This window comes from Arachis ipaensis, chromosome B8 (genome assembly GCF_059453495.1).
Source record: "Arachis ipaensis isolate K30076 ecotype BB chromosome B8, ASM5945349v1, whole genome shotgun sequence".
NCBI lineage: Eukaryota > Viridiplantae > Streptophyta > Magnoliopsida > Fabales > Fabaceae > Arachis > Arachis ipaensis.
This window is the reverse complement of record NC_142443.1, coordinates 84,441,530-84,452,781: the sequence shown is the minus strand read 5'-3', so window position 1 is coordinate 84,452,781 and position 11,252 is coordinate 84,441,530. Positions and strand designations below refer to the sequence as shown.

The following is an 11,252-nucleotide window of genomic DNA, read 5'->3' as shown; positions in this document are numbered from 1 at the left end:
TTAGAAAGCTTCTCGATCTAATTCCATTGGGTAGTTGTCTTGGGAAAGAAACTACCCATAATTGGAATCCTTCGGAACCTTGGGAAAGGAATGGAGGATTCATGCTAGAGAAGCTTTCTCACAGTGAATTGGATTGGGGTTTGGATGGATATTGTGACATGTAATCCTACCAAATTGTGGTTCATGAAACTGTGTGGTATAATCAGTGATCGAGCATCATCTCTTCTTATGAACATTTAAACCAAGGGATTGGGAATTTGTTTGTTTTTAGAGAGAATTGGTGAGCCAAGGGATTGGGATCCAATCATATAAGATTGCCAAGCAAAATTCAATGAACGCATTGGTTGAGGAAGAGATAAAACATGTTTTGATTCGGAGATCTCAATATCTCCTATAACCCAATGAATTCCCCATCTCTGATTTCCACTTTCTCTTTACATTCTGCAACTCAATTCATGCAATCACCCCCATTCCCTTTTAATTTCAGCAATTTAGCTTCTGCTCTTTAATTCATGCAATTTAAGATTCCGCCATTTCAATTTCATGCCATTTACGTTTCCCGCCAATTTTACATTCCGCAAATCCCATCTAATTCTTGATTCCGCTCAACTAGTCACACTTCTAATCCGAATTGCTCATTCAACCAATCCTTGTGGGATTCGACCTCACTCTATTGTGAGTTTTTACTTGACGATAACCGGTGCACTTGCCGGAAGTAATTTTGCCGATCGTGCAATTTCCTAAATCGTAGCATAACAAGTTTATGCGCATCAAGTTTATGGCGCCGTTGCCGGGGATTGGTTTTCGATTGACAATTCTCAAATTGGAAGTTAACTAGATTGAGCATTTTTCTTGCTTTGTTAATTCAGTTCAAGTTACTTGTTGAATTTTTAATTTCTGCACTATGTTACATGCTTTCTTTCTTTATGCCTTTAAATTCAAGCAACTAACTCACTGACTCACTAACTATTTGAATTAATTCCTCAACTACTCTAACCATACTCTTCCATTAACCAAGAGTATTTCACTTGTTTGTTGCTTGTGCTGTGTTCTTGTATGACAGGTAGGAGAGGAGAGACATCAACTCCTCCATATACTGAACCAGAGAGGACCCTTCATAGACTTAGAAGGGAAGCAAGAGGGAAGAGAGTACTGGGAGAAGAGGAATCTGAAGGAGAATCTGAGGACAATTTTGAGGAAGCTTTAGATCTCAACATGGATAGAGAAGTTCACAACCATGAGAGGGATGATGGAAACAATGCCATTCCTGAGAGGAGGGTTCTTAGTTCATACATAAACCCAACCTCTGGGAATTGTGGTAGCAGCATTCAGAAACCACCCATTCAGGCCAACAATTTTGAACTCAAACCACAGCTAATATCACTTGTGGAGAATCATTGTTCATTTGGTGGGAGTGCTAATGAAGATCCAAACCAACATCTCACAAAATTCCTGAGAATTTGCGACACTGTGAAGTCCAATGGAGTCCAGGAAGATACCTATAAACTGCTCTTGTTCCCATTTTCACTTAGGGACAAGGCAGCTAAGTGGCTGGAATCATTCCCAAGGGGGAGCCTAACAACCTGGGATGAGGTGGAAAGCAAGTTTCTGGCACGTTTCTACCCCCCACAAAAGGTCAATAGGCTTCGATCTGAGGTTCAGACGTTTAGACAACAAGATGGTGAAACTCTCTACGAGGCATGGGAGAGGTTCAAGGATTTGACAAGGAAATGCCCACCAGACATGTTCCATGACTGGGTGCAATTGCACATTTTCTATGATGGACTTTCTTATGAATCAAGGAAGGCTGTAGACCATTCATCAGGAGGTTCATTGAACAGGAAAAAGACTGTGGAAGAAGCCATTGAAGTGATTGAGACAGTGGCTGAGAATGAGTACTACTATGCTTCAGAGAGACACAACACTAAGGGAGTCATGGAGCTGAACCATCTTGATACAATTTTAGCCCAAAACAAGGTGTTTGCCAAGCAACTAGCAGAGCTCACCAGGAAATTAGAAACAAAGCAAGTGGCTGCAATACACACACAGGATCAAGAGGAAGTAAGCACTGAAGGAGGTGATTGGGAAGAGGCCAACTATGTGGGAAACCAACAAAGGCAATCATATGATCCACATTCCAACACTTACAATCCAGGATGGAAAAACCACCCAAACTTTGGGTGGGGGAACCAACAAACCCAACCACAAAACCACAAACCTTACAACCACAACCAACATAACAATTCCACATACCAAAACTCCAACCAAAGATCATACCAAGCCACACAAAACACTTACTCCCAACCATCATATCATGGCCAAAATAATCAACCTACCCAACCTAATCTGAACCAACAATTTCAAGATCAATTAAACAGGATAGAAGGAGTGCTTGCAAACATGGGTCAGGACATAAGTGAGTTGAAAAACTTTAGGGATGATGTGAGATCTACCTTAAGGAACCATGGTGAAAAACTCAAGAGGATGGAGTCTCAAGTAGGAGAGCTATCTCAACAGGCCCCCAAGTCAACTGCAGTGTTCCCTAGTGACACAGAAAAGAATCCTAAAGGGGAACAAAAGAGAGTGAGATGGGAAGAATGCAAGGCCATCACCACATTGAAGGAAGGTGTGGAAGAAGCTAAGCAGGAAGGTGAAACTGAACAAGCCAAGGAACTGCAAACAGGCATGCTGGAAACATACCAACCAAAAGCACCATTTCCTCAGAGGTTAAGAGGAGGTGAAAAAGGGAAAACCTATTCAAGGTTTTTAGAGACATTTAAGTCTCTCCATATCAATATTCCCTTCCTTGAGATCCTCCAGCAGATGCCTACACATATCAAGTATTTAAAGGAATTGTTGAGCAAGAAAAGAGTTTTGAAGGGAGGACAAACGGTAACAATGAACAAAGAATGCAGTGCCCTCATCAAGAAGGACACAGTCTCTAAGAAAACAGACCCAAGAAGTTTTCATATCCCCTGCATCATAGGGGAAACAAAAATTGACAGAGGATTCTGTGATATAGGAGCTAGCATAAATGTGATGCCTCTAACTCTTATGAAGAGGCTACAACTGAATGAGGTGAGATCCACTGATGTAATCATACAACTGGCTGACAAAACTCAGAAGCAAGCTGAAGGGGTAGTTGAGAATGTGCTGGTGAAAGTGGGAGATTATTACTTCCCCACAGACTTTGTCATTTTGGACATGGAGGAAAGCTACTTACACCCTATCATTCTGGGCAGGCCATTTCTAGCCACTACTAGAGCGCTCATAGATGTAGAACAAGGAGAGCTAATTCTGAGAATACATGATGAACAGCTCATTTTCAAAGTTTTCAAACCTGCATCTGAGCCTGAACCAGAACCTGAAAAGCCTAAGGATGATAGTAGCCATCTGTGTTTGGAGGAAAGTAATCCAGCAGCTGAAACTCTAAAACAGTCCTTGGAAGGCAAACAAGAATTGCAAGAGTTAAAGCCATAAGAATCAATAGAAACAGATCAGAAGGATCCTCATGGCATAAGGGTCAATGAAGAAATCCTCAAGAGAAAGGGAAGAATTGTAAAGAAATTGCCAAGAGGATGGAGAAACAAGAAAATTCCCACTGAAGGTTTTTCTCCGGGAGATAAAGTGATATCAAGTCATTATCTGCCAATTCCACCTGGCCTCAAAACCATTCCTTCCCAGCTCCCTCAAGTGTTCACAATCAGGAAAGTTCTTTCTATGGAACATTTAGAAGTCATGAAGGAATCAAATGGGGACGTTTTCATAATGAGAGGAGAAGGCATCAAGCACTACAATCCACCCTAACAAGGGACAACCGTCAAGCTAGTGACGTTAAAGAAGCGCTTCATGGGAGGCAACCCATGTTTTAGTATCCTTACTCTTTATTGTTTTGCTTTGCATCTAATAAAGCATGGCTTCTTATGCATGAACTTGAATCCTCAGGACAACTGTTGAAAGAGTGCACTAAACATTGCATGTAAAATACAATTGGTATCTAAGTTTGGTGTGCCTGAAGGCACCCCAAATTTTATTCAAATTGTATTCAATCTTTCATTCAAAGTGCACAACCAAACATTAAGTTTGGTGTTCCTTTTGAACACAGTTAATGAAAAGCAAGAAGTTCCTCTGGATTTAGAAATTCATGACAAGTATACCATTTGCATGTTTTAATACTTTGATTTCAATTACTTTAGGTAGTAAAATTGTTTAGGATCAAAGAGCCAAAGTGACTATGATTTGTTAGAATTATGCACATTCATTAAGGATAACCAACATGGATTTCATGTCATCAGGAGACATTACCAAACACTAAGTTTGGTGTCCAGTAATAAGTGTGCATACATACAAAGGTCACGGCTATAAGCTCAGGAAGTCAATCATTGATTTACAATTCAAAAAGAAGAAAAAAAAAACATGTACAAGTACTATTCATTATTCACATGAACGAAAAAATGATAGCAAATTTGTTTGTTTGTGCAGGTACAAAAGGAAAGATAAGAATGGAGGAAAAAGACAAAGGGGGAGGTACGGTGCTTGGTCAAAAAGGAAGTTCACAAGTCTTTGAAACTAACACATGGGAAAAGGGAGTTCTGCATGAAAAGATAGCTACATGTACAACCTAATGCACTCAAAATACCTCCAAGAAAATGAAAAGCAATTCGTCCTTTTCCCTAATTCATATATTTACCATCAAGCCACCCTTCACAAATCACCCTAGCCGTCCATTTTTCACTTACGGGCACTATAAAGAACCACTTGGGGAACGAGTTCCACACCACCAAATCTCCTTCATGCACATTTTCTTTCATCATAGCATAACTATCTCTTGCCAAAAACAACCTCACCACACTTCCAACAACACTTCTTGCTTCACCTTGTCAACTTTAGCTTGTCACTTACCAAAACTAAAGAACCAATGGCAACCTCATCTAGCCACAAAAGAAGAAAAGACAAGCAGCCAATGGAGGAGAACAGGGAATTCGATGCATGGAGATACAAATCAGTTTTCCATGAGATTCAAGCCAAATGGATGAGACCTAAAACGGTACTAGCTGAGGTTCCCTTTGACCTTGAAAAGGATGAGTTCCCAGGTGTTTGGGAGAAGATCAAAAAGAGGAAGTGGGAGCTCCTGACTAAGCCAATCACTAGAATCAACATCAACCTGGTGAAAGAGTTTTATGCAAATGCAGTGAGGGAGGATTCAACCTTGAAACCCACATACAAAAGCTATGTGAGAGGGGTGGAAGTTGACTTCAACCCCAAGGCAATCATGAAAACTCTTGGCCTGAAAAACATACGTTTCAGCCAAGCAAGTTATGAGGAAAGGATGATAGGAGAACCTGACTATACAACTATTGCTGAAGACCTTTGTGCCATCAGAGCTGAATGGGTGAGAAAAACAAGAGGGGCTCCAAGAGTCTTGAGAAGAGGAGACCTAACACCTGAAGCTAAAGGGTGGTATGCAATAGTTAGGAGATCCATCCTACCCACTGCAAACTCTTCAGAAATAGTCCCTAAAAGAGCCATCTTGCTACATTGCATTATGGTGGGAGGGGAGATCAAAGTTCATAAACTCATTGCTGAACAGATACAAGAGCTTAGTGAGAAAAGTGATCCTGAATCCTGGCTCCACTTCCCTAGCACCATCATTAGACTATGCATCGATGCCCAAGTACCACTTGAAGATGAAAGACCTAATTGGCTACATCTTGGAATGGCCATAACTGCGTACAGAATGACTCTTGGCCCAATTGCTCCAAGACATACAAAAAGAAGAAATGAAGAAGGGCAACAAGCAGAAGCAGAGCAAGAAGCAGAGCAAGAAGGACAAGAAGGACAAGAAGGAGAGGACGGAGAAGAAGAGCAAGAAGAGCAAGGAATTCCAGAAAGAAGACAACAAATTCCCAGAGACCCCATGGATATGAGCAGAATGCAGGAAATCATAGAAGGAATGTCTCAACAATACATGAGGTCTCAGGAGAGACAAGAGGACTTTCACCTAAAAATGATGGATATGCAAAGGAACTTTGAATCAAGATTCTTAGATCTGCAAAGGGAAAAGAATTTACAATTACAGGAATCCTTCAGCCACATATGCCAACACCAAGATGCCAATGTCTTGGCAATCAAGGAAGCCACCACTTTACAGAATGCAAGATACTCAGTTCAAGCTGATTACAACATCAGTTCGCAAATCAAGCTTAACTACATAGGGGAACATTTACACAAGATGGACCCAGCATTCCCAGCTTTTGATGAGTATTTCAAAGGGAGGAAAGAAGGAGAAATAAACAAGGCAATGATCCTTGAAAAAGGAGTGGAAGAAACAATGAAAAAGGCTGGATTCTGGAAAAAGCTCATAAGAAAAGACAAAGGAAGTACAAGTGGTCAAAAAGGGGTAGGAAGCAAGAAGAAGCAGGATCCCAAGAATCAAGAAGAACCAAGCAATAAATGAGAGGTGGTCTCGTTCCTTAATAATCAAATGATAATTGGTGAATTGTCTTTATGAGCTTTCTTTCATTATAAGTCATTTAAGTTTTTAATGTGAAGTTTCTAGTATGTTTGTCTGTTTATTGCTTTGAATAAAGTGAATGCCTAGATGTTTGGATATAACTTCACCTTCTTAAACAAATGCTTGCCATGCTTGTTCTGTTTCCAAAAATAAAAGAAAAGTTTGAACAAAAGTAACTTGGCTCAATTAGTGACAAATCAAGTAGAATTAAGTGGTGGTATGCATGCTTGATTGTTTAGTCAGATCACTGGAAATAGAGTGTAGAATTATCATTTTTTGTGTAGAAATTGAAAACTGTCTATGGATCTTGATGAATAAATGTCTTTGGCCATGAAAAAGAAAGAAAAAGAAGAAGAAAAAGCCACTGAAAAAGGGCAATCAAAAAGCAAAAAAATTGAGAAAATAAGCTAGGCACCAATGGTTTGAACTTCTGAGACAAATGCCTGTGGTGTTTATGTATTAAGGATATGCTTGGATGAATAGGTTCTGAGGAGTGTTTCAACACTTGGTAACTTGGGTTAACTAACCCGGGATTATCAACCAAAAGTCCATTATCAAGAGCAACCTAAATACAAAACATTTAGTCACACAAAGAGGTGCTGGGCACCAATGTCTCAAGAAGAAATGTGAACTAAAATGCCTGCAGTGGATATGTGTAGTGCACTGATAAGAAAAAGAAAATGCCAAAGGCGTCTGCAACACATGACACTAAGCAAACAAGGAGCAAAGGAGCTCAAAGAAAAAGAAAAGAAAAACAAAGAAGAGAAAAGTGCCAAGGACATAAGAATAACAAGAGGCCATAGCAGTGTTTGATGAATGCAATGAAAAAGTGATAATCTTACCTGATAAGAATGAAAAAGTGATGCTGCAACTTTCTGCATAAAACCCTTCTGATGAACTTCAAGTGCTTACTAATATAGCCAATGTAATTGCTTTCTGTGTCATACTTTCTTCTCAAGTAACTCAGGACTTGCTTAGGGACAAGCAAGTATTAAGTTTGGTGTTGTGATGCCAAGGCATCTTAGGCTAGTTTCACTAGCATTTTTCTGTTATTTTTAGTTGTTTTATGCATTTTCTTGAGCCTTAAGTAATCATTTGGGCCAAATAGTCATGCTTGTCTTAAATCATTCAAACATGAAGATTTTGATGCAAATTCCATGAGTTTTTAGTTATATTCCTTGAATGCTATGAATGAAAGATTTCTCATGAAATTTTGCAAGACTTTGATGCAGTTGTTTGGATGATTTCAGGAAAGAAGAGGCTAGGCAAGGAAGCAACAAAAATCAATAAAGGAAGCTTGAATATCACATGTGGAGTTTAAGTTCCAGTTTAAGCTTAAACTGGAACTTAAACGGCCAAAATCATGAAAGCTGAGGAAAGGGTGAAAGTGGCGTTTAACCTCCAGTTTAACCTTAAACTGGAAGTTAAACGCCAGAAATGGGAAATGCACCAGGGAGCCATTTCCACGTTTAAGCTCCAGTTTAACCTTAAACTGGAGCTTAAACGTGTTCGACCAAGTTTTCTCCTCCAGGGTTGCTTTCTCCAATTCCACGTTTAAGCTCCAGTTTAACCTTAAACTGGAGCTTAAACGTGTTCGACACCTCCAGGGCTACCTTTCTCTATTCCCACGTTTAAGCTCCAGTTTAACCTTAAACTGGAGCTTAAACGTGTTCGACCTCCAGGATGGCTTTCTCTATTCCCACGTTTAAGCTCCAGTTTAACCTTAAACTGGAGCTTAAACGTGTTCGACCTCCAGGGCTGCCTTTCCTATCTCCACGTTTAAGCTTCAGTTTAACCTTAAACTGAAGCTTAAACGTGTTCGACTACTTTACCCTCCAGGGCTGCCTTCTTCCATTTCCACGTTTAAGCTTCAGTTTAACCTTAAACTGAAGCTTAAACGTGCTTCCACAAAAGGCATCACTGGAAGTGTCTGGCGTTTAAGCTGCAGTTTAAGCTTAAACTGCAACTTAAACGCCACTATTGGAAAAGGTTTCTGGGCCAAAAATATTGCAGTTTAAGTTAGCTTTTGAGCACAAACATTAACTTAAACTTACTCTGGTATGAAACCCAATTGAATATCATGGTTTATAGGATTGGGCCTGAAGGATTGATGAGTCTGGAATTTCAATTTGTTGAGTCATGTGTCATTACTTGATTATCACTAAGTTGACTCAATGAATGTTACAGAATGTGGATCAGCAGCCTCATCAAGATTATGGATCATAAACCCAAAGCAAAAGGAAAGCAGGGAGAGGCCTCAAAGCCCAAGAAACACAACAGAAGCTCAATATAGAAAGTGTATAAATAGGATAGAATTTAAGTTAGGAAGGACTTTTACCTTTTCATTTTGCTAGTTTTCATACCTTTGTAATTGAATTCAGAGCTATGACTCACTAAACCCCCTTTCATTGGGTTAGGGAGCTCTATTGTAATTCAATGAATCAATAATAGTTTATCTTCTTCTTCAATCTTTTCTCTTGAATTTTGTTAGAAAGCTTCTCGATCTAATTCCATTGGGTAGTTGTCTTGGGAAAGAAACTACCCATAATTGGAATCCTTCGGAACCTTGGGAAAGGAATGGAGGATTCATGCTAGAGAAGCTTTCTCACAGTGAATTGGATTGGGGTTTGGATGGATATTGTGACATGTAATCCTACCAAATTGTGGTTCATGAAACTGTGTGGTATAATCAGTGATCGAGCATCATCTCTTCTTATGAACATTTAAACCAAGGGATTGGGAATTTGTTTGTTTTTAGAGAGAATTGGTGAGCCAAGGGATTGGGATCCAATCATATAAGATTGCCAAGCAAAATTCAATGAACGCATTGGTTGAGGAAGAGATAAAACATGTTTTGATTCGGAGATCTCAATATCTCCTATAACCCAATGAATTCCCCATCTTTGATTTCCACTTTCTCTTTACATTCTGCAACTCAATTCATGCAATCACCCCCATTCCCTTTTAATTTCAGCAATTTAGCTTCTGCTCTTTAATTCATGCAATTTAAGATTCCGCCATTTCAATTTCGTGCCATTTACGTTTCCCGCCAATTTTACATTCCGCAAATCCCATCTAATTCTTGATTCCGCTCAACTAGTCACACTTCTAATCCGAATTGCTCATTCAACCAATCCTTGTGGGATTCGACCTCACTCTATTGTGAGTTTTTACTTGACGATAACCGGTGCACTTGCCGGAAGGAATTTTGCCGATCGTGCAATTTCCTAAATCGTAGCATAACAAGTTTATGCGCATCACATATGCATAACATGAATCCGGCATTCCCAACTTTTGATGAATTTTTCAAAATGAGAAGTGAGGTAGAAGTAAACAGGGCTATGAGACTTGAAGATAGAGTGGAGGAGGCTATGAATAATGCTGGCTTTTGGCAAGATCAACAAGCACCAAACAAGGATGGTGGGAACACTAGCAGCCAAGTGTATGAAAGGAGAAAGAAGAGGCATGACAAATGAAAGGTGGACTTGCTCCTTGTTCAAAGAAAAAAAGCATGCATTCTATCTGTTCTAAATTGTCTTTGCATTTTTAAGTAGTCCGTTTTAAAATCTTTGCATTATGTTTAAAATAAATAGGCTAGTTTTTATGTTGGCTTGTGTGTTCATTTTCACTTAACAAGAAGCATATGTTATCCCCTGCATCTTTTAATTCAATAAAAGAACAGTTTGAATATGAAGTGAAATGGTCTCTGTTAGTTAGAAGTGGAATAAAAGTAAGTGGTGGTATGTGTGTGATTGTATAATAGCTCACTTTTAGTGAATAAAGAGCTAGGATATCTCCTTCTAAGTAAAGAGTGGCTACTGTCTATGAATCTCAATTGAATTAAATTCCTTGGTTAAAAAGAAAAACAAAAAGAAGGAAAGAACAAAGAGAGCCAAAAAGTGGCAAAACAAAAGAAAAACAAAAAGAAACAAAGCTGGACACCAATAGCTTGAACCTTAAAGTATATGCCTGTGATGTCTCTGTACTAGGATCTGCTTGGATTAGTAAGCTCTTAGGAGTGCCTCAACACTTGGTGACTTGGGTTAACTAACCCAGGATCATCAGCTGAAAGTCCACTATCAAGAGCAACCTAACTACAAGGCATTTAGTAACCCAAAGAGGTGCTGGGCATCAATGTTTTAAGAAGGAATGTGAGCCAAGTGTCTATAGTGAATAATGTGTCAAGTATAAAGAAAAGAAAATGAACTTGCTACACATGACACTCAAATAAAGCTTATGAATAAAGTGATAGCCAAGGATAAAGGAATAATGAGAGGTCATAGCAGTATGTCACTTGAAGCTTGAAGGAGACTTTCTAGGCCTAGGAGTCAATAAGAAGTGAGTATTTGCATATCCACATAAAACCCCATGAACTATCAATAATACTCTGCTAGCATGAACTTCCTCTTCCATTTCATTCTTTCTTCTTAATAATTCATTTCTTGCTTGGGGACAAGCAAGCTTTAAGTTTGGTGTTGTGATGACAAGTCATCTTAGCCTATTTTAGCTAGTATTTTTCTTTAGTTTTCATTAGAATTATGCACTTTCTTGAGCTACAAGCAAGCTAATTGAGTAGATTTTCATGTTTCCCTTGATTGAACCAACCATATATGAATTCATGCCATTTCATGAGGTTTTGTGCTATATTTGTTGCATATTATGAAAGATTGAATATCTCATGATTTTGAGCATAGCTTTGATGAGTTTGGTTGATTCATGATAGGTGAAGAAAGCTTGG

At 39.1% G+C, this 11,252-nt stretch overlaps 1 non-coding gene across 1 annotated transcript; it reads right to left on the bottom strand.

Annotated features, from left to right (window-relative positions):
* Positions 1 to 1,641: 1,641 nt before the first annotated feature.
* On the bottom strand, positions 1,642 to 1,745 carry LOC148548660 (small nucleolar RNA R71). Its single transcript, XR_015898784.1, has one exon. It is a non-coding gene; the product is annotated as a small nucleolar RNA R71 (small nucleolar RNA).
* Between the last annotated feature and the right edge of the window lie 9,507 nt (positions 1,746 to 11,252).